At 40.6% G+C, this 23,331-nt stretch overlaps 1 long non-coding RNA gene across 1 annotated transcript in view; it reads right to left on the reverse strand.

Annotated features, from left to right (window-relative positions):
• Positions 1-21,713, reverse strand: part of LOC110257229 — a 37,306-nt gene extending 15,593 nt beyond the window's left edge. The window contains exon 1 of the long non-coding RNA XR_002339549.1: positions 21,309-21,713. This is a non-coding gene — a long non-coding RNA (uncharacterized LOC110257229). The remainder of the gene's footprint in view (positions 1-21,308) is intronic.

Here is a 23,331-nt window from a genome sequence, read left to right on the forward strand (position 1 = left end):
TAGGTCAATTATGTCTCAATTTTAAAAAAGGAAAGAACAATAAAACAAGGTAGGATGGAGAGCAGAGAGTTAAGTTCCCCAAAAGTCTAGGTTCTTTATAGTCATAGAAAAAGTTGTTTTTTTCATTTTTTGTTTGTTTGTTTGTTTTGTCTTTTTGCCTTTCCTAGGGCCGCTCCTGCGGCATATGGAAGTTCCCAGGTTAGGGGTCCAATCGGAGCTGTAGCCGCCGGCCTACGCCAGAGCCACAGCAATGCGGGATCCAAACCGAGTCTGCGACCCACACCACAGCTCATGGCAACACAGGATCCTTAACCCACTGAGCAAGGCCAGGGATTGAACCCGAAACCTCATGGTTCCTAGTCGGATTTGTTAACCACTGCGCCACAACAGGAACTCCCAGAAAGAGTTTTTAATAAGTGATGCCAGCTGCTTCTTTTTCCCCTACCACTTCATTTCCAAACCTAAATTACTTATGATTTTTTTCTCTTCCCCTTGATATATAAATTATAAATTCATGATTCACTGAGAAATCTAAGACACTGATTTGCTGATTTTTAAATCCACACAAGTCCAAACAATGTACAAATTGTTTGCTGAATGATTAAGGAATGATAATAAGAATTTCTTCACCTTTATAAAGCAGGACTGCACTTCTTATGTTCAGTTATGGTTTTGCTCTGGAAGGCTCTATGAAAAAGGAAGAAAGGACGCACTGGGGTCAAACAGTGAGAATCGTTTCCCTCTGTTAAAGAAAACTGGCTTTTGATGAAATGAAGACACAGTGTGTCTTTACCTAGACCTAATTAGCTCTAAAAGCAGATTAATAATAATGATAGTGGAGTTCCCATTGTGGCCTAGCGGGTTACAAACCTGACTAGTATCCATGAGAACAAAGGTTGATCCCTGGCCTGTACAGGTCACAGATGCTGCTTGGATCTGGCGTGGCTGTGGTGTACGTTGGCAGCTGCAGTTCTGATTCAACCCCTAGCCTGGGAATTTCCATATGCTATGGGTGTGGCCCTAAAAAGCAAAAAATAAATAAAAAGCAGCTAAATACTCCATGACAGTAATATTCTAAGGCAAAGCACTGTGCTCTCCCAGTGTCCATCCATGGGCCTGGTGATGTCTGTGGGACCCGTGGTAGGTCATGTGTGAGAGGCCTGCACACTGACAGTTACTCTAAGTGCTCCGACTCTCACTAAGTAACCTCTCAGCCTCTCCAGATGGGCCGTGACAGGAAGGGGACTGTAGAGGGAAGAGCTGGGCATTTCCACTTTGCATTTAGGATGCAATTGTTCTCAGAGAACAGTGTGTGAGGGTGTCCTGGATGGGGAGCTCTGCCTTTCCAGAGGCGAGCATACAAGGAGTCACCTCCTGTTCTTCTCCCCGAAATGCTAATCCAATTCTGAATTTCTGCAGGAGCACAAAGGTGTGCTGACACATTTAAAGGAAGCAAAAATCAGTAGGGGCCACTCAAAAGGACCTATGATGCTGGCCATCTGTGACCAGAAGCCACTGCCTTCCCATACTCTCATGCAATTAATTCACCAGTTTCCTACTCAGAACCTCTGCAAACTCAGAGGTGCTAAGGAGGGGTGGCAAGAAGCCTGAGTTGCTGGTCCAGCCACCCAGGCCAGCCCCTGGCCCCCTGGCCATACAGGGTGATTAAAATCTTGAGTGCTGGTCCTTCCTTGAGAGATCTTGATCACACAAAGCCTCTGTTTGTTAAATTCCTAGACAAAACACCTGCCCTCAGGGGCTTAAGTTCCCTTCCTGGGAGTCCTTATCTTTTTCTTAACTGTAATATTAGAGGTTGGATCATGCTGATGCTAGAAATTTGCATTCCATACAAATACCTAAGTGCTTTCTCTTCCGAATGCTTTAGTTAAAAAGCACATAACAAATTTACGAATTACCAGCCCCACGCCTGCTCCTATGCTGGGCACTCTTTAATAATGGGTATTTCTTTGTCAAAGTATTTAATCATGGTCAATTAGGATAAATGTATTTGCATGCAACTAACAAAGGTAGTGTTCAATATGTATGCTATTATGCCTAGATATAATTACACCTATGGTTTGTTTCCTTGGAGGTTAATATCCCTTTGAGAGGAGATAATAATATACACAACAATGGCACATCTGTTCTCTCCCGTTTAGGTGAGACTGATAACACAAGTCTACCTTCGCATAGTTTTATGTTCATTAACATTTTAATCTAATTAAGAGGTGCTATTAACTCTGGGTGACAGCCTGGTTGGCCAGGACTAAAGCGGAGGGTGACTCCTTTGATGTAACAGAAGTTATTTAAATGCATCCAGGGACTGGGCGGAAAGTTGCCCTAAAGCAAGTCCTCCAGAGGTCTAATTTCTAATCCCCACACATGGGAACAAGACTGAGCCCTTTGTTGCCAGCAGCCATCTGGGGTGGGGTGGAAGCTATGGGAAGCACATACGTACTAATGGGAACAAGATAACCCATCCAGAGCATGAGCTATGGTGCTCAAGAAAGGGGTTTTTGTGACCAAGACTGTGCGTGTGTGTGTTAAAACTCTATGAGGTGTGAAAGATTTTAGTGGAGGCCAGATTTTTCGTTTTTGAGTGCGATCAGTCTGAACCTACGGGCATGAATCACTACTGGCTGAGGGAACTGGACCCATGGTTTTCCTAGACACCTCTTGTTGGGGACAGCCTGAGGCAGACAGGGAGATAAACACCACAGAAAAGTCTTTCGGGGGTAAATAGCAAGAAGGAAAAGACTCTGACCCCCTCCAGCCAGCGGTTCTCTGAGTTCCATCTTCAAAGGCAACCGGGCTCTCTGGAAGCCAGAGGCGTCATCCCAAAGCACCCAGAGATCCCTTTCCCTGTCTGCGTTTCATCCTCGCACGCTCAGCACCGGAACCCAGCCCTCCCTGGCCGGCAGCTGTGGTAATCCTGAACCATCTTCGTTTCTGTGCGGTAAGTGGGTTCCTTTGCCCCTTGCTGGTGAGCCCTTGCCCAGGTCATCACCTGCTTCCAAAGGGATGTAAAGTGAAGCACAGGGGAGGGAGATTACAAATCCAGACCTCGTTTCCCTCTGACTTTCTTCTTCCTCCCTCTAGTCCTTCCCATTCCCCTCTTCAGCTTCCATAGACTTGGTGTCTGGCAGGTCAAGCAGCCAGGCTACTGAGGAGACAACCTGTTTTCCCAGTCCTCCCACAGTTGCCCCTAACCCTATCTCCTCTCCAGGACGGCACCGCCAGTGTGTCACAGCCTTTGGGGAGCAGACCAGTGGTGCACCCACAAGACAGAAGGACCCCACGACTGCTTCCAGCATCCCCCAGAGATGGAAGCAATGGGACTGAGGAGGATCCCTTTCTGACCCGGAAGAGAAAGCCCCAAGTCCCGCGAGAGCAGTTCAGCAGTGAAGGGGTTACTCTTCCGGGTGTGGGGTGGGAGTGTAACAAAGTTGCTGGACACTCTTCCCAGCTTGTCTGATGGAGATGCGACCTGGCACCACTGAAAAGCTTCAAGATTAATGGAGAAAAGGAGAAATCTGACAGCTTTTCCGCCGGTTTCAGTCCTCCTGGGTGGGCCGACTGGTCTTGAATGTCACTAGCTACTTAATCTTGTGTATCTGAAACAGACTGGCGTGTTTGAGGAGCCCTGCTTGCTCTGTATAGACATCAATTGGAGAGGCAGATAAAAGGAAACTGCATTGAATTTCTTCTTTAAGCCTTTCACCCGGCACTTTCTGACTGCAAAATAATCAGTGGCCCCAGCAGACATACTCACCCTGTAGTGGCTGGTCCCGCCACACCCAGGGCGGCTAGACGTCCCTAGCTCGGCTGCCCTGTTCTGATCTCCTCGGGGCAGACACGCGCCACCCTCATGCTCTTCTTGCTACCATGATTTTTTTTTTTTTTTCTACATAGTCTGTTTACTAATCATAAACCATGGGTGCCTGCTTGATCTGATGGCTAAGGTAATACATCTCCAGAGACAGTTCTATAAGCACAGATGCGCACAGGGAAAAGAAAGGGGGAAAATAATCCCTAAAGGCACCAAATTATCTGTTTACGTGTCCCAAACAGGATTTAACTGTTGCTCTAGAGCTAAAGTCTCTAGCCAGGAAAAGAGATTTAAAATCAAATGATGCTTTCTACTTCCTGTTTTGTCAAACTAAACACATTAAAAAAAAAAAAAGAAAAAGAAAGAAAGAAAAAGAAAAAAGCCATTCAGGTTAAGTGCCAAGCATCAAAGGAGAATGAATAAATAAAATGACTGTGTTTGCAGAGGAGTTACAATAAATAGGTTGGCTTCTTATATTTAAAAGATAGGAATGTTTTTGTGGTTACTGTGTGAAATAACTGTGTGTCTGGTCTCTTTGGGTCTGTTGCAAGAAGCCTCTGATGAGACTTACACACATTAAAGTCTAAACATAATGGTTTATGAGGAGCTTGTCATAAACTTAAACAATAGCTGCAATCAGAACTGAGCTTTTGTTGGTGTATTTCAGATAATTTGCCCTTACCCTTTCATCACTTTCTGATTTTTCTAAATCTGTGAGCATGGCTGAGTGTTATCATCAAGGGTAAGTGATGAATAGTCCAGGGTTGACTGAAGCCAACAGACTATATATTAATTGTCCTCAGCCTGGCATCTGGGAACAAATGAAACTCCCACGTCTGAAATTTGCCACATTACAAGCACACACAGGTCGATGCAGAGTGTCTTCCCTGCAATGTGCATTTGGCTGGGGTGAAAGGTCTCTTTAAAGCAGAACATTTTCCAATAAACATACACAAAACTCATCATAAACCAGACTAATTCTTCTGTCCGCCCGAAGAAGATGGAAGACATAAACTGAGCCCAACACCGCAGCCATGTGTCACAGTTCTCCATTATGCCTTTGAAATATCACCAGATATCTGGCTATTTTTAAGTTACCAGCTTCTCCTCTCTGGCCAAGGATGTATGCTTAAAAAACACTACAGGAAGTTACTGATGAGACCTAAAATGGAAAATGAAGTGGAGAATGTCTTCCGTATACTAGAGTAAACTCATTCCAACAATCAGCTCCAAGATGAGGTTACATTTTATTTTTGAGTTTCTTTCTCTTTTAAAGACACAGCTTCACAGAATGTCAAGCATAAGATGAAAGCTGACTGAAATCGTGTTAACACTGAAGGCGAGTCTGTGTGCAAACAAACATGGATCCTGCCCTCAGGTATCTTAAAATCTATTGAGGGTGTCAGATGTTGGACTAGGAATTAAAGTCTGAAAACATTCAAAAAGGGGTGCTACAGGGTGCAGTGGGAGTTTAGGCCAGAGGGTCAGAGAAGGTCTCCCTGGGTAGAGCTGAGTGATGATGCTGGTGGTATTCCAAGAATAAGGAGCAGAAGACCTACAGGTAGAGAAGAGCACAGCATGCAGAAAGAGTTGAAAGAAGACAAAATTGCTACACATGGAAAGGGAAGGAAAAGTGGGGAGGCCAAAGGATTGGAAGGGTAGCAAGGCCAGGCCCTAAAAGACCTTGTGGGCACTGGTAAAAGTCTGGTCTCTATTTGAAGAGAATGGGAAGCCATTGAAGGACTTTAAAAAGAGTGACATGATTATATTTGTACTTCAGGAAGGCCTACCATAACTGCTTTGTGAAGAAAATGTTGGACTGGGTCAGAGAAGATTCCAAGAAATAGGTAGGAAGCTGTTGCAGAAGTCCACATGGGACACAGTGACAGATTAGACTAAGGTGGTGGTGGTGATGGCAAGATTGAAGAAAAGCCTGCATATCCTAACACCTGAAGACAAATTTACAGTGAGTATACTTAGGGCCCTGAGACGGCAGAGGCAGGAAGAGAGTTCTGTGGGGACCACATTCTATCCTTAGAAGGCAGGTCTTAGGCAAATCCATCTGAGACAGGTATGACCAGTGGAGGCTCTTGGGGCTGGTGGCAAAGAGGGCAGTGAACTGAAGATAACTTTGGCCAACTTCACGATTTTGCCTGGAATAAGTTCTAGATATTTGCTTCAGGAAATCCATATGGGAAAGCTCTTACATGATGTGGAATTTAGTTATAGTAGAAAAGGATTCTGCAAAGCCTTCCTTTAAAAGGAGATCTTGTATATATTTCAAAAATAAAATGACTTGTGAATTTAACTTTACATTTAATTTCCATTCAGAAACCTACTGATTAGATAGTTCTATAGAGTAGCTGCACAAATGTATAAAAGTCAAAGCTCTGATCTCCTAGAAGCTCACAGCAAAGCCCAGACCTTTCTTTGGGGTCATAGTCTTTACTACACAGTTTGCAGTATAAAATGATTCGAACTTAGATTATTTTCTATTCCAGAAAGAACTATGGTATCCTAGTGGAAAGCTATTTTCATGGCAGGCACAATAATAAAAGATGGAAAAAAGAAAGCCAAACTCTATATATGACACTATTATATATATTATATGTGTGTATATATGTATATATATATATATATACACACACACACACATATATATACACTATTATGTATATTGTATATAATAGTGTCTGATTATGACATTTTATATATATATCTCTCTATCTATATAGATAGAGATATATAAAATATTCCATTCCTTCTCTTAATACTAGCAGATAGTGGGCTTCTTCCTACTATGTCTCTACTTCTGTGTCTACCAATTGAGCTATAGGCTTTCTAAGAGTCTATTTTTTTAGACTAGTTCTATGTCTCATCCTTGTTACTGTAATAATATAATTTATTTGAATAGTATGCGAGTGAACTATGGGAGCAAAATGAGAGTTGTTTCTATAAAAGTCAAGTTGGAAGCTTGGAAATATTTAACAAAAATAGGTCTGTAAAGAAAACACTGCTGTCAAATTATGAGCAACAATTATATGGTTAAGACTAAGGATTGCTGAGTATAGCTAGAAATTTAGCTATACTCATATATATTTGAGTTTAGATTTCAATATTGAATAAATCTGTACTCAGACTCCAGAGCAACTGCCTTCAAATTTTGGTCTATTTCAATAAAACAAAAACAAAAATTGGAGGTGATACATTATAGGTGTAGCTGATGCAAGAAAAATGGTTTGGAACCCTGATCAGAAGACGCATATTCAAATGAATACCTGTTTTAAGTTGTATCCAATGAAAACACTATTTTAAATGTCAGAAATAGTTGAATAGCAGTAATTTCTTATCCTTATTTCAATGAAAGATAATCAGTATAATGACAGAGATCCTTAAAACCATTTTAAAAAATTATTGGGGAGTTCCTGTTGTCGCTCAGCAGTCACGAAACCAATTAGTATCCATGAGGATGAGGGTTCGATCCCTGGCCTTGCTCAGTGGGTTAAGGATTGGCGTTGCCATGAACTGTGGTGTAGGTTGCAGATGCAGCTTAGATCCTGAGTGGCTGTGGCTGTGGTGTAGGCTAGCAGCTGCAGATCTGATTCAACCCCTAGCCTGGGAATTTCCATATGCCATGGGTATGGCCCTAAAAAGACCAAAAAAAAAAAAAAAATTGATTAGCCCCCATCCTAACTTATTGTAAAGTAATAAGAAGGCTTCCTACAGGGCATTGAGGTCCCTGATTGGAGGAGGCCACACTCCAAATGCATATTGATGGGTTATGAGGAGAGTGTGGGGAACCAAAAGGATCATCCAGTCTTGACTTGTCCAGAAAAGAGACTGTTTTCTCGCTGCACTTGATAAGATTTCACCAGTAACTAGCAAAGAGGAATTGGAAACTCTTACCAGAACACTCTGTATATCATTTATAGCTTATTATATAAACATATTGTACATGTTTAAGTTTACTACATAGTAAACTGCACATAGGTCTTATTTCATACTCTGTTTAGTCATTCTCATTTAATCCTTTTGTATCTTCATAAAATCCTACAAGAAAGAATCTCTGCAGCTGTTTTTAGTGATGGTGGTGTATACCCAGTGAGCTGATTTGATGATTACAGTTAGATTATGCTTGGAGTAGGTTCCTAGGAAAGCCTTCTCCTTATGGAATACTGATTTAATAGGGCCTATTTGGATCAGAGTTACATGTACACAGGAAGGACAGCCCATTGCAAAGAATGCCCTTTAAAGTCATGTCTGACTTTTAGTGACAAAATAATTACATTTATACACTTATTCTGAGTTTCATGGATGGGATTCAAGGAATCCAGGAACCCTTAGAAACTGTTACATATATGTGTTTACAAGGGGAAAATGCTTAGCTTTCCAGATTTTTTTTTCAAAGTACCACTTAATTCCCAAAGAGGTCAAGAATCATTGGTTTAATAAAAAGGAATGAGGTGCTAACACATGCTACAACATGGATGAAACTTGGAAACATTACTCTGAGAGAAAGAAGGCAGTCTTAGTTCCTGTTAACTGTGGTTACATAGGAAAATCCTGAATTCATTTCCTCTCAAAAATACACTGGATATACAGCTACACAGGGAAAAATTTCCTCTAAATACAAAACAAAACCAACAAAAACTAGCTGAGCAACTCCTACATATTGAGAAAATGGGAACCCCCCCGCCATTGAAGCTGGTAGGAGAGGATGAGACACAATCTTGCCATAAACACCAATCCTTGTGCAGCAACCCTCGCTCAGGAGGAAACTCAAAGCTTCCCTCAGAGCTTCTCCCTGAGGAGCAATGTGTTTGTACCCCACATCAGGTAACCTAATTTTTAAGACTTGTACCTAAGAGACAACCCATAAAACATGTAGCCTTGAGGGCCAATGGGGCTCATGTCTACAAGACCCACTAAGGTTATAGTGAACCTAGAAATGGTTCTTAAAGGGCTCATGTGTTTGAATTCACCCACTCTAGAACCCAGTATAGAGGCAACAAACTGAAAAGTATCTAGACTTTCTGTGAGAGGCTTATTTGCTTATCTTAAAGAGTCACCCTGAGGGGCAGGCATCTTCTTTAATACACATCTGGAGGCCTGCTGGAATGCTCTCTAGGATGGAAGCTGGAGGGCACCATCTTTGTGCTCTCTCTCTGCCTTATTCCAGCTCTCCAGTATCTTCCAGAAAGAAATTGTACCCTCCTCTGGTGCCTTAATTTGTATGGTTGCTGCCCAGGGACATATCTAGATCACCAAGTCCTGGTGGCCAGTGGGCCTCATGCTCACAAGTCCTATGGGACTGTAACCAGTGGAAGAAGAGTTCCCAACCAGCTCCCACTTCCAGAGCACAGCAAGAGGCAGGAATCAAAGTGTTCCAGTCATTCTTCCTGTGAAAGAGGCTTATTAGCTTATCTTCATGACTGCTGATGGGGCCAGGTTTTTACATACAACTAAGGGATGATTGCAGTTTTTTCAAGATACTTCAGAGGGTGGGTGTCACTTTTGCTTTAGTACTGGCCCTCTGCTATGCTCCAGAGCATCCATAGTTCTCAGAAGGGAGTTTTTACACACATCTGGTGCCCCAGTTTTTATGGCTGTTGCCCAGAGGATGCCCATTGATAGCCAGCTCTGGTGGCTAGCAGGATTTGGGTTCCTGGGTCCCACAGGATTTTAACCAATGGAGAAAGAGTTCTTAACAGGCTACCACTGCCATTGCACAACAAGAGGTAACAGATGGAGGTACCCAGTCTTTCTATGAAAGAGGTCTATTAGTTTGTCTAAAGCTCTTGTGCATGCCTCTGGCACATTGATTTTTTTGTGACTGTGAGAAACACCCAGAACAACTCTAGATCACCTGGCTCTAGTGGCCAGTGGGACTGGGACTTAACACTTGTAGTCCTATAGGACTTTATATATTTGTTCACTTTAAAAGAGTATGTCAGAAGTTCCCACAGTGGTGCAGCAGAATTGAATCTGACTAGTATCCATGAGGATGTGGGTTCAATCCCTGGCCTCACTCAGTGGGTTAGTGATCTGGCATTGTTGTGAGCTGTGGTATAGGTCGCAGACGTGGCTTGGATCCTGTGTTGCTGTGACTGTTGTGTAGGCTGGCAGCTGTAGCTCAGATTTGCCCCCTAGTCTGGGACCTTCCATATGCCACAGGTACAGCCCTGGAAAAAAGAAAAAGATTATGTCAGTGGGTCTATCTTTCAATCAGCCTGAATCTAGGTGCTGACTGTGATCCTCTCTTTAGGGACACCGGCAGGTATTAGCCCACCCTTAATTACTGGAAGACACTAAAAGTAAAATACGCTGCTTGGACAGCCACAAAGGATTGAAAGAAAATCAAGAATTAGGGCTAGCTTGAATGATAGTTTCATTACCTACCTAAGACAACTACATTGAGACTGGGAGAGGTGGATGTTTTATCTAATTCATAGAAACCAAAACAGAATCAACAAAAATGAAGACACAAAAGAATATGTTCCAAATGGAAGAACAAAATAAAACCCCAAAAAAGTCCTTAATGAAACAGAGATAGTGATGTACCTGAGAAAGTGTTCAAAATATTGATCTTTAAGATGACTGAATGAATAAACACAATCATAATTGCAACAGAGAACTGGAAAATATAAGAAAGTACCAAATAGAAGTCACAGAGCTGAAAATACAACAACTGAGCTGAAAAATATACTAGGGGAGTGTTTAACAGGAGAATAGATGAAACAAAAGATCAATGTCTTCTAAGACAAGGTAGTGGAACTCACCCAATCAGTGCAGCAGAAAGAAAATGGAATGAGAAAGAAAGAAAGAAAGAAAGAAAGAAAGAAAGAAAGAAAGAAAGAAAGAAAGAAAGAAAGGAAGGAAGGAAGGAAGGAAGGAAGGAAGGGAAAGAAAGAAAAAGAAAGAAAGAAAAAAGAAAGAGAATGAAAGAAAGAGAAAGAAAGAAGAAAGAGAAAGAAAGAAAGAGAAAGAAAGAGGAAGAAAGAAAGAAAGAAAGAAAGGAGAGAAAGGAAAGAAGGAAAGAAGGAAGGAAGGAAGGAAGGAAAGAAAGAAAGAAAGAAAGAAAGAAAGAAAGAAAGAAAGAAAGAAAGAAAGAAAGAAAACAGTTTAGGGATATATGTACAACATCAAGAGTACCATCATTCACATTTTAGGGGTCTCAGAAGAGAAGAAAGAAAGGGGAAGAAAACAGATTTCAAGAAATGATGGCTTAAAACTTCTTACCCTGGGGAAGGAGGCAGACATTCAGATACGGGAAGCTCACAGGGTTACAAATAAGATGAACTCAAAAAGAGACCCACACCAAGACCTACTGTAATTAAAATGTAGAAAGATAAAGACAAGGAGAGAATCTTATGAGCAACAAGAGAAAAACAACTTGTTGCATACAAGGGAACCCACACAAGACTATCAACAGATTTTTCAGCAGAAACTTTTCAAGCCAGAAAGGAGTGGTATGATACATTCATAATGCTGAGAGAAAAACAAACAAAAAACCTTCCAAACAAGAATACTCTGCTCAGCAAAACTGTCGTTCAGAACTGAAGGAGAGAAAGAGTTTTCCAGACAAGCAAAAGCTAGAGTTCATCACCACTAAACCAGTCTTACAAGATATATTACAGGGACTTCTTTAAGCTGAAACAAAAGGGTAATCATTATAATGAGAAAACATGAAAGTATGAAGTTCACTGGAGAGTTAATTATATAGTAAAATTCAGAATAGTGTTGCAAAGGTGGTGGACCAATCACTTATGGAGCTTGTATGAAGGTTAAAAGAAAATAGTAAAAATAACTATAACTACAAAAATTAAGGAATACGCAAGATAAAAGGATACAAAATATGACGTCAGAAACAAAAATACGGGGAGGATAGAACTTTAGAATGTGTTCAAACTTAACATCATCATCAATTTAAAATGAATTGTTATACATGTAAGCTGTTTTACATATGCCTAATTGTAACCACAAAGCAAAAGCAAAAAAAAAAAAAAAAAAAGATAATAAATACACAAGAGAGGAAGAAAAAGGAATCTAAGAATACTATACTACCAAAGAAAATAATCAAATCACAAAGGAAAGGAGCAAGAGAAAAATAAACAGAAAAACTACAAAACATCCAAAAAATTTAACAAAATGGCAAAAAGTACATATCTATCAATAATTACTTTAAACGTAAATTCTCTAATCAAAGGAAAATAAGAGATTCACTTCAGATATAAGGACACACATAGACTGAAAGTGAAGTGATGGAAAAAGATATCCCATGCTTACAGAAAGCAAAGAAAGCTGGGCTAGGTACACTTACATCAGACAAAATAGATTTTAAAACAGATTGTAATAGGAGATAAAGGAGGACATTATATAATTATAGAAACAAGAGGATATAATTTTGTAAATATTTATGCACCCAACATAAGAGCACCTGAATATATTAAACAAATATTCACAGACATAAAAGAAGAAATAGACAACAATACAGTAATGGTAGGGGACTTTAATACTCCATTCTTACTAATGAATAGAAAAGCAATAAGAAATTATCAGTCATAAATGACATGTTATACAGATGGACTTAACAGATATATACAGAACATTCCATTGAAAAGCAACAAATATTCTTAGTTTCACACAGAACATTCTCTAGAGTAGATCATATGTTGGGCCACAAAACAAGTCTTACTAAATTTAAGAAGGCTGAAATCATATCAAGCATCCTTCACAACCACAATAATATGAAACTTGAAATCAATTATAAGAAGAAAACTGGAAAACTCACAAGTATATGGAGATTAAACAACATGCTACTGAACAACAAATGGGTCAAAGAAGAAATCAAAAGAGAAATACAAAAAAGTATCTTAATAAATGAAAATGGAAATATAACATACCAAAATTTATGGAATGCAGCAAAAGCAATTCTTAGAGGTATCACATAGTGATAAATACCTACATCAAAAAAAAAAAAAAATCTCAAATAACCTAACTTTACACCTCAACGAAGTAGAAAAAGAATGAAGTCCAAAGTTAGTAGAAGGAAGAAAATAACAAAGATCAGTGTGGAAGTAAATGAAATAGAAACTAAAAATAGAAAAGATCAATGAAACTATGAGCTGGTTCTTTGAAAAGATGAGGAAAATTGCTAAGACTTATCTAGACTAACCAAGGTAAAAACAGAGAGGACCCAAATAAATAAAAACAGATATGAGGGGTTCCCATTGTGACTCAGCCAGTAATGAACCCAACTGTATTCATGAGGATGTAGTTTGGTCCCTGGCCTCACTCAGTGGATTAACGATCTGGCATTGCCATGAGCTGTGGTGTGGGTCGCAAATGTGGCTCGTATCCCATGTGGCTGTGGCTGTGCTGGCAGCTGTAGCTCCAATTTGACCCCTACCCTGGGAACTTCTATATTTAATAGGTATGCCCCCATGCCCCCCCAAAAAAAACCCAGAAAATGAAAGGAACATTACAACTGATACCATAGCAATTCCGAGGATCATAAGAGACTCTAAGAGAATATGTGGCAAAATATTGGACAACCTAGAAGAAATGGGTAACTTATTAGAAACATACAACCTACCAAAACTGAATCATAAAAAAATAGAAAATCTGATTACTAGTAAGGAGATTGAATCAGTAATCAAAAATCTCCCAATAAACAAAGTCCAGGACCAGATGATTTCACTGGTGAGTTTTATTCAAATATTTAAAGAAGAATTCATACAAATTCTTCTCAAAATCTTCCAAAAAATAGGAGAAACACTTCTAAATTCATTTTACAAGGCCAGCATTACCGTGATAACAAAACAAGAGAAGAATGACACAAGAAAAGAAAATTATAGGCTAATATTCCAGATGAATACAGATGCAAAAATTCTCAACAAAATAGCAGCAAACCGAATTAAAAATACATTAAAAGGATCATACACCATGATCAAGTGGGATTGATTCCAGGGATGCAGGTATGGTTTAATATTTGCAAGTCAATCAATGCATTATATACCACATTAACAAAATGAAGGCTAAAAATCACATGATCATTTTAATAAATGCAGCAAAAGCATTTGAAAAAATTCAATATCCATTTATGATAAAAACTGTGAGCAATGTGGGTATGAAGGGAACATAACTCAACATAATAAAGACCATATATAACAAACCCACAGCTAACATCATACTAAGTGGTGAAAAGCCAAAAGATTTTCCTCTAAGGTCAGGATTAAGACAAGGATCTCACCACTCTTATTCAAGATTGGCCAATATTTTAGTCCAAGTCCTTTTTTTTTTAAGGCAATAAAAAAAAAACATCCACATTGGAAAGGAATAAATAAAAATGTCACTTTTTACAGATGATATTATATATAGAAAATCCTAAAGACTCCACCAAAAAACAATTTAGAATAAAAAATTCAGTAAAGATGCAATATGCAAAATATACAAAATCCATTGCATTTCTATACACTAATAACAAACTATCAGAAAGAGAAAGTAAGAAAATGATCCCACTTACCATTGCATCAAAAATTATTAAATACTAGGAATTAATTTAACCAAGGAGGTAAAATACTTGTACTCTGAAAACTGTAAGAAATGGAAGAAGATGCAAATAAATGGAAAGTTATTTCACGTTCAATTGTTGAAGAATTAACATTGTTCAAATCTCCATACTGGGTAAAGCAATCTACAGATTCGGTGCAATCCTTCAACAGTCCAATGGCACTTTTCACAGAAAGAGAATAAACAACCCTAAACTTTGTATGGAATCACCAAAAACCCTAAATAGCCAAAAAATCTTGAGAAAGAGGAACAAGCTGGAGGCATCATGCTCCATGCAAAAAACAAATCTGATTAAAAGACGGCAGAGAGTCTGAATAGACATTTTCCCAAAGAAAACGTACAAATGGCCACAGCTACATGAAAATTGTTCAGTATCACTAATCATCAAGGAAATGCAAATCAAAACTGCAGTAAGTCACCTGTTAGAATGACTATTATTAAAAAGACAAGAAATAACAAGTGTTGGTGAGAATGTGGAGAAAAGGAAACGTGCACTCTTGGTGGGAATGCATATTGGTATAGCTGCTGTGGAAAATGGTAAAGAGATTCATTAAAAAGTTGAAAATAGAACTACCATACAATCCAGCGATTCAACTTCTGAGTATTTATCCAAGGAAAACAAAAACACAAACTTGAAAAGATATCCCTGCCCCCATATTCACTGCAGCATTATTTACAATAGCCAAAATATGGAAACGACTTAACTGCCCATCAATGGATGAATGGATGAAGAAGATGTGGTATACGCATGTGCATGTAACACACACACACGAATATTATTTAGCCATAAAAAGAAGGAAATCCTGCCATTAGTGACAACATGGATGGACCTTAGGGCATTTCACTAAGTGAAATAATCAGAGAGAGAAAGCAATACTGCTATAAATTTACTTAATGTGGAATCTTAAAAAAAAAAAAAAGATGAAGAAAACAAAGAACTTATAGAGAACAGACTGGTGGTTGCTAGAGGCAGGGGGCAAGGGGTAGACAAAATAGGTCAAGGTGGTCAAAAATACAAACTTCCAGTCATAAAATAAGTAAGTCCTGGAGATACAATGAACAGCATGGAGATTGCAGTTAATACTACTATGTTGTATATTTGAAAGTTGCTAAGAGTAGATGTTAAAAGTCCTCATCAAAAGAAGAAAGACAGTAAATGTGTGGTGATGGATGTTGATGTATTGTGGTGACTATTTCACAATATGTACAGATATCAAGTCATAATGTTGTATACCTGAGACTAATATATTATATACCAATTCTACCTCTATACAAAAGCAAGAGGCAGTCACAAAAATCATGTAAGTTTTAATCATATGCAAGTCCAGAAAAAAGAAATCTATAGAGACAAAAAAATAAATTAGTGGTTGGTTAGGGCTGGGAAAATGGAGGGCTCAGGTTAAGAAGGATGTGAGCTAAAAGGTACAAGGTTTCTCTTTGAGGTGATGAACATGTTCTAAAATTGACTGTGGTGATGACTACATATGTCTATGAATATACTAAAAACCATTGAATCATACACTTTGAGTGGGTGAATTGCTTTTTTTTGGGGGGCCACCCCCATGACATATGGAAATTCCTGGGTCAGGATCCAAGCCAGAGCTGTGACCTATGCCACGCTATAGCCACACTGGATCCTTAACCCACTGCGCCAGGCTGGGGATTGAACTGGCACTTCCACAGAGACAAGCCAGTTCACTAACCCACTGCACCACAGCAGGAACTCCAAGTGGGTGAAGTGTATATGTGAATTTTATCTCCATAAAGCTATTTAAAAAGCAATCATTGAGACCTAATCAAATTGACAAGCTTTTGCATAGCAAAGGAAACCATAAAAAAACTCAAAAAGACAACTTACGGAATGGAAGAAAATAGTTTCAAACAATGCAACGGACAAGGGTTAATCTCTAAAATATACAAACAACTTAATACAACTCAACAACAAAAAAGCCAACAACCCAACGGAAAAATGGGCAAAAGACCTGAAAAGACATTTTTCCAAAGACGATAGACAGATGGCCAACAAGCACATGAAAAAATGCTCAACATCACTGCTTGTTAGAGAAATGCAAATCAAAACACTATGAGATATCATCTCATACCAGTCAGAATGGCCATCATTAATAGGTCCACAAATAACAAATGCTGGAGAGGGCGTGGAGAAAAGGAAACCCTCCTGCACTGTGGGTGAGAATGTAAATTAGTACAACCACTATGGAAAACAGTATGGAGGTATCTTGGAAAACTGTATGTAGAACTACCATATGACCCAGCAATCCCACTCTTGGGCCTATATATGGACAAAACTTTCCTTGAAAAAGACACATGCCCCCATATGTTCCTTGCAGCACTATTCACAAAAGCCAAGACATGGAAATAACCTAAATGTCCATCAACAGAGAAGTGGATGAGGAAGAAGTGGTATATATACCCAGTGGAATACTACTCAGCCATAAAAGAGAACAAAATAATGCCATTTGCAGCAACATGGATGGAACTAGAGAATCTCATACTAATGAAATAAGCCAGAAAGAGAAAGACAAATACCATAGGATATCACATATCTGGACTCCAATATATGGTATAAATAAACCTTTGCACAAAAAAGAAAATCATGGACTTGGAGAACAGACTTGTGGTTGCCAAGGTGGGGGGGGCAGGGGGAAAGCGGGGGAGTGGGATGGTTGGGAATTTGGGGTTGGTAGATGCAAACTATTGCCTTTGGAATGGATAAGCAATGAGATCCTGCTATATAGCACTGTGAACTATATTTTGTCACTTACGATGGAGCATGATAATGTGAGAAAGAAATGTATATATGTATGTGTGACTGGGTCACCTTGCTGTACAGTATAAAATTGACAGGACACTGTAAACCAGCTATAAAATAAAAGTCATTTAAAAAGTTAAAAAAAAAAAGAAGAATCATTGGTATAGACTTAATAGTTTGCCAATTTTGATCATAATCTATTTTGTAAGGTATTTTAAATTCCTAAGCAAGTAAATGAATATCCAAGAACCATTAATAAGAGCCTGTCAGAGTCTTCTGATGCCAAATCTCTTTCTTTCCCACATGCTACCACTGATGCCGAGAGACAGGATAGGGTGGAAAGAGCTTGGACTCTTAAGCCTTGGTGTCCTGCATTCAAATCTCTACTAGAATACTTATTAATCCTGTGCCTTATTACTTAATCTTACCGTTATGTCCTTACTTTCCTTTTCTGTACCAGAATAAAATCATCCACCTGAGAGTAGTTACTTTTGAGAGGAATTTATGAGACACTGTCTATAAAGTACCTAGGACCATTCCTGGCACACAGCAGATGCTCAGCTAACACTGTTATGATCCTGTGTGAATTAGCATTGATTTCATCCCACATGACAAAACCTCAGTTTATCCATGTTGAAACAAAGAGGGAAATATATTAATTCACTCACTGGAAAGTCCCTCTAGTTTCCAGATCCGTTACGGCCAGGGACTCATGTGACCTCTAAGGACACTGCGTCCTTTTTATCTTGGCTTTACCCTCAGGCTGACTTTCCATACACCAGACACAAAGTTGCTAAAGCAGCTCCAGGTGCACGTTCTACCAGTTCAGCAGCCTGGATGGAAGAATACCTCTTTCCAGATAGTGCCAACCCAAATCCTGGGGGAGACTCCTAACGGCCCAGGTGGGGACAAAGTGTCCCTCTTTGCACCAATCACTATGTCTAGGGAGATGAAATTGCAATGACTGGTCTGACCTGAGCTCTGTACCCTGTTTGTGTCGGCGGGGGGGATGAATCAGTCTTCCCCAGACCAACACATATGCTCCTCTGCTATGTGTCCATAGACACTTGGTCTCTCTCCCAGGGTGAGACCTTTTAGGCTGAATAGTGAGGCAAAGAAATTTTACATTTCAATTCTGCAATTATACCTTAAATGATCACTTATACTATGTGGGGCACTTGTCTATTTACCTATTGATCTCTCTTTCTACGGTGTGTGTGTGTGACAGAGAGAGAGAAAAGAACCCTAGGACACATAGGGAGACTGCCAGATGCCAGGACTAATGAGAATCGCATATAATCAATTGTTTACACATTTCATAACAACAGTAATCCCTTCCTGATGGCTTCAACTAGTCATGGAAGTCTACAGGAGACAACCTTTGTAAGAAATGTGGATGAAATTATATGACATGGGTAATTTTACTTATTGAGTATTTTCTTGGTTGCAAGTTTAGGAGCGAGAACAAGGAAACACAAATGAATGTTTCGGGAAGCCCCTGCAGTGCTAGGCAGTGACTGATGGGAAGAGGCCAGTGGTGGGCTCTGCTCTGAGGGTCGGCCCCTCTAGGGAGCTGGCCTGGGTGTAAATCAGATGCATCCCATTGCTCATTCTTCAGACCCTTTTGTCAGAAGTTTGCATTTAATTTGTGGCTATCTTTTGCTTTTCCAAAAGCAGAGTTTAGACCATAGAGGGAATTTAGGCTCCAGGATGCACTACTGAGTTGTGCCTCATCTGGGGCCTGTTTCTGATCGCTAAGCATTTTCGGGTGATTCTCATTATGTTCAAGACGTTACCCACATGTGTCTCCCTTGCCTCAGGAGGGGTTTGGACCTAGTTGCTTATTATAGTTAATGAAAACAAGTTTTTGTTGTTGTTGTTGTTGTTTTTGTAGACTTCCCATAGTCAGAAAACTATAATAGAAAACTATTATGAAGAAGTGGTTAAAGGTCTGGACTTCAGGAGTTCTCATTGTGGCTCAGTGGTTAATGAATCCAACTAGGAACCATGAGGTGGCAGGTTCTATCCCCGGCCTCGCTAGGTGGGTTAAGGATCCAGCATTGCTGTGAGCTGTAGTGTAGGTCGCAGATGTGGCTCGGACCCCGAGTTGCTGTGGTTCTGGTGTAAGCTTGTGGCTACAGCTCCGATTAGACCCCTAGCCTGGGAACCTCCATATGCCGCGGGTGCGGCCCTAGAAAAGACAAAAAAAAAAAGTCTGGGCTGTAAATTTCAATCTGGCTTTGAATCCTTACCTTCCTCTGCTTTTCTTTTATCACCAGATCACACAAACTAATTTACTATGTCTATTGGTTGCGTGTCTATTGGTTACATCTGTCTTCTCAGACTATAAGTTCAGGAGGGCAGGCATCTGTCTGTTTTGTTCAGTGATGTAGCTCAAACACCTGGAACAGTGTCAAGCCCTTCAAAGGCACTCAATAAATGTATGTCAAGTGAGTGAACCTAGAATCTAGTATTTGCCATGGTTTCTAATTTCACCCTAGGGTTTCATCTGGGGTGTACTGGATCAGTTGGTTGATGTGGAGCAGGGCTTAACGCCAGTATCTAAACATTCTCTCTTCCTCCCATTCTCTCCTCCTCCTTCAATTGCCCTGAAGGGGTTTTATCCTTTTTTGTATAAACCAGACACCTGTGCTGTAGTAAGTACGCATTCTTTCCTACTCTAAGTTTAAGGTAGGAACTCTATGTCATCAGTTCTCGATCTTTGTTCTTGATGTAAAAAGCTCGATTTTGGAATGCCAGCAGAAATTCTGTCCCAACAAAGCTGGCTCTTGAAAAGCAAAAATCAAAAGCACTCTGGCTTTTAGACTACGTCTCTTCTGCAGACATAAAAACCCTATGAAACTCAGCATCAAGCAGTGATTTCTTTGTCTTGAATGATCTCTGCCCTCCCGTGAAACAGGACAGATAAAAACATATCAGTGCTGCCCAGGAACCAGTGACCTCTTGGTATTGGCATTGCTCCCTGGGAAACCCACGTTCATTATGGACCAGCCTGCCTCTGCGGACCCTTCTTTATTTTGCCTGTTAGCACCTACATGTGATCATTGACCTGGGAACTCTTTTTGCCACTATGGATGCCTTTATGTAAAGGTGTTTGCTTGATGCCTGAGACATTGATTTCACTCTTCACATCTAGCAGGGCCATCTCCAATGGAGGCTCAAAGCCCAACTCTATCACCAGAACTACCTCCGTCCTCATGTTCAGATCTTGACATTAAAGCCTATTTCCTACCTGGTCTTCCATTGGTTGTTATTCATCAGCCAAGATTTGCCTGGGAAGGACAGTTTACTCCTATCTCATTTGAAACTAATAAATGACCCTTGGAAGGAGGAAGGCATGTTGAGGTAGTCAGAACTGCAAATAGAGGGTCTGAAACCATCAGATTCCTTTCTAGAAGTGATAAAAACTTTAAACACACTGAGATTGGAGTTCCTGCTGTGACACAGTGGGTTAAGAATCTCACTGCAATGGCTCAGATCTATGCAAATGCAGGGGTTCGATCCCCGGCCTGGTGCAATGGGTTAAGGAACCAGCGACCATGACATAGGTTGCAGCTGCAGCACAGATTCAATCCCTGGCCCAGGAAGTTCCTTATGCTGCAGGAACAGTCGTAAAAATAAATAAATAAATAAATAAAATAAACACACTGAGACCAATTTAAAGGAAATTTGCCAGAGAGGAAAAAAAAGAGTAAAGTATTTCTCCCCAAAGAGAGCTTCCTCATGTAAGTCGCTGGTTCGCACTACAGGGCAGGAGCACCAAGGTGCACCTGGGTGGGAGGGGGCTTCTCAGTGAGCCCTCCAAAGTGCCTCCCCACCCCACAGTGTGGAAAGCTGGGGGACGGGTCTCTGGGAACCCGGACCATGTCAGCCACAGCACAGAAGAGGGAGTCCTCAACAGACTGTGACTTAGAGACCTAGGAGAAGTTACTCCACTCTCAGAGCTAAATTCACCTCAAAAAATCCTAAGTCCCCCCAAATGGAGTTTAAACTTGGTACTGTTCACGTCGCAGAGTTCAGGGAAAGGGAACTGAGTTCAGCTGGCTGGAGACCCAAGGGGAAAAAGGATGCTCAGACACAGAATTGTTCGCCATTGAAAAAATTCAATCAACTCACCTCACTTCGTGTCCTTGCACCGCTGGCAGCCTTTTGATCAGAACTGGCTTTCTCATGTTTAGATTTTTGGTTGTAAATAACAAACGACTTGACCAAAAACTGGCTTTAACACTATGGTTCTCTCCAAGGAGGGCAGCCCGAAGAATGGCAGGTCCAGGGTTGGCTAATTTAGTGGTCCACAATGTCATTGAGGACCAGATTCTTCTCATAGTTCTGCTCTGCTATCCTCTGGGTGTTGGCCCTGGTCCCCTAGCTCATCTTCTTCTGGTTAAAAGAGGGTAATAATAGCCCTCAGCATGACCTCCTCACACCACAAAATGCGAAAGCCACAGTGACACCAACTTGTCTTTGTGAAAAAGAAAACATGCCCAAGCCTCACCTTGAGCTTCTCAAAAACCTCCCCTTCGTATATTATTGGCTGTCATTGTTACCACGCCCTTTTCTATGCTAATTGTTGACAAAGGAAATGGAATCACCATAATTAACGTAAACTAATCAAGGCTGAAGGTGAGCCCAGCTCACTTAAAGCACAGGATCACATGTGAATGTATTAGAAGTCTGCTTACAAGAGAAACCTGGGGCCTGGCTGTTGCAGAGCTGATACCCTCAGAAGTATCTGCAGCATCATGAACACTTCCTGCAGAGAAAGACACATTGATAAAGAATACAATGGTCTGGTCCCTCTGGCAGTTATTTATCTTGTTATTTTAAAAAATGACAATCTTGGTTACTTACATATTTTTATTCCTCTTCAGAAACAAACAAAAAAGCTGCTAGAAGGAAGTAGTGACCTATTACACTTCAGACTGTTGGTGACTTAACAGTCTGCTTCTGAAGCATGTGGATGGACAATCCCAAAGGCTGCATGAGCTGTCAGAAGAAAAGGAAGAGCACCAGACACCTTAGTAAAAGGGTCAACAAGTCCCCATAAGGGTTCTTGATGTGATAGGTGTTGTGCCAGGCAGGATACCAAAGGGAACCTGGACTACTGGGAATCCATGGTCAGCCTTGTGACTCTGCCTGGTGACAGTCGTGGGAGAGAATCCAAGCCTGTCCAGGTGGTCTGGGCTTCTGACTGCCCGGTTGTGGAGCATGGCCAGTCTGCCATCAGCGGAGTCATGGAGCCATTGCATGCCCCCTTTATCTGACCAGGCCATGCTGGGGCTGGCGGTGGTGGTGGGTTCATGTACCTTGAGTTGCTGGGTCTGTGGTTCTTGTCATCAGATAAGGCCAACAGTGCCACCCTGTTCTACAACTAGGAGTTGGGTCAAATCTTGGCTTTCCAGCAAAGCACTGGTAGCATTTCTTTGGGATAATCTCTATATAAGAAAGCCTTAAGGGAGGGCAAGAAACAAGCTGGGTAAGGAGCTGAAGGGAATGGGCAGAGTTCCAGAAAGGAGTGAGCGATGGTATATGTGAGAAACACAGGGTCGGGAGTGGGGCATGCAATGGAAAGGCTTGCATGGATTTCCCTTTAAGGTAATGGTAACATATAAGGAACGCATTCCAAGACCTCAAACCCTGTAAGAAGCAGTGTGCCGACACCATGAGTCCTTATTTAATAGACAATTGGGGCCTTGCGGGTACATTAGATTCAGGAGACAGACAGGGTAGAACTTTGCCATTGTTGCTACTGTTAAAAGTAATTTAAATAAATTAGAAACACTAATGGGAAAAATAAAGCAATTCCCAGAAAATAATAATCACGTCTATTATTAATGTCCAGTGGGTGAATTATTTTAGTAATTTACTGCTGCCCATATAGATACAGATATTTACCCATGCAATGATAATTAATAGCATTCTCCAGAGAAATTTACCTCTGCAGATGTAAACAATGGGAATTTACCAAGGCTTCCAGTCAGTTGCAAAATCACCATTTTTCCATGTTCTTTTTTTTTTTTTTTTTTTTTTTTTTTGTCTTTTTAGGGCCACACCCACCAGCATATGGAAGTTCCCAGGCTAGGGTCAAATTGGAGCTGTAGCTGCCAGCCTGCACCACAGCCATAGCAATGCCAGATCT

This window comes from Sus scrofa, chromosome 16, assembly GCF_000003025.6.
Source record: "Sus scrofa isolate TJ Tabasco breed Duroc chromosome 16, Sscrofa11.1, whole genome shotgun sequence".
NCBI classification, from domain to species: domain Eukaryota; kingdom Metazoa; phylum Chordata; class Mammalia; order Artiodactyla; family Suidae; genus Sus; species Sus scrofa.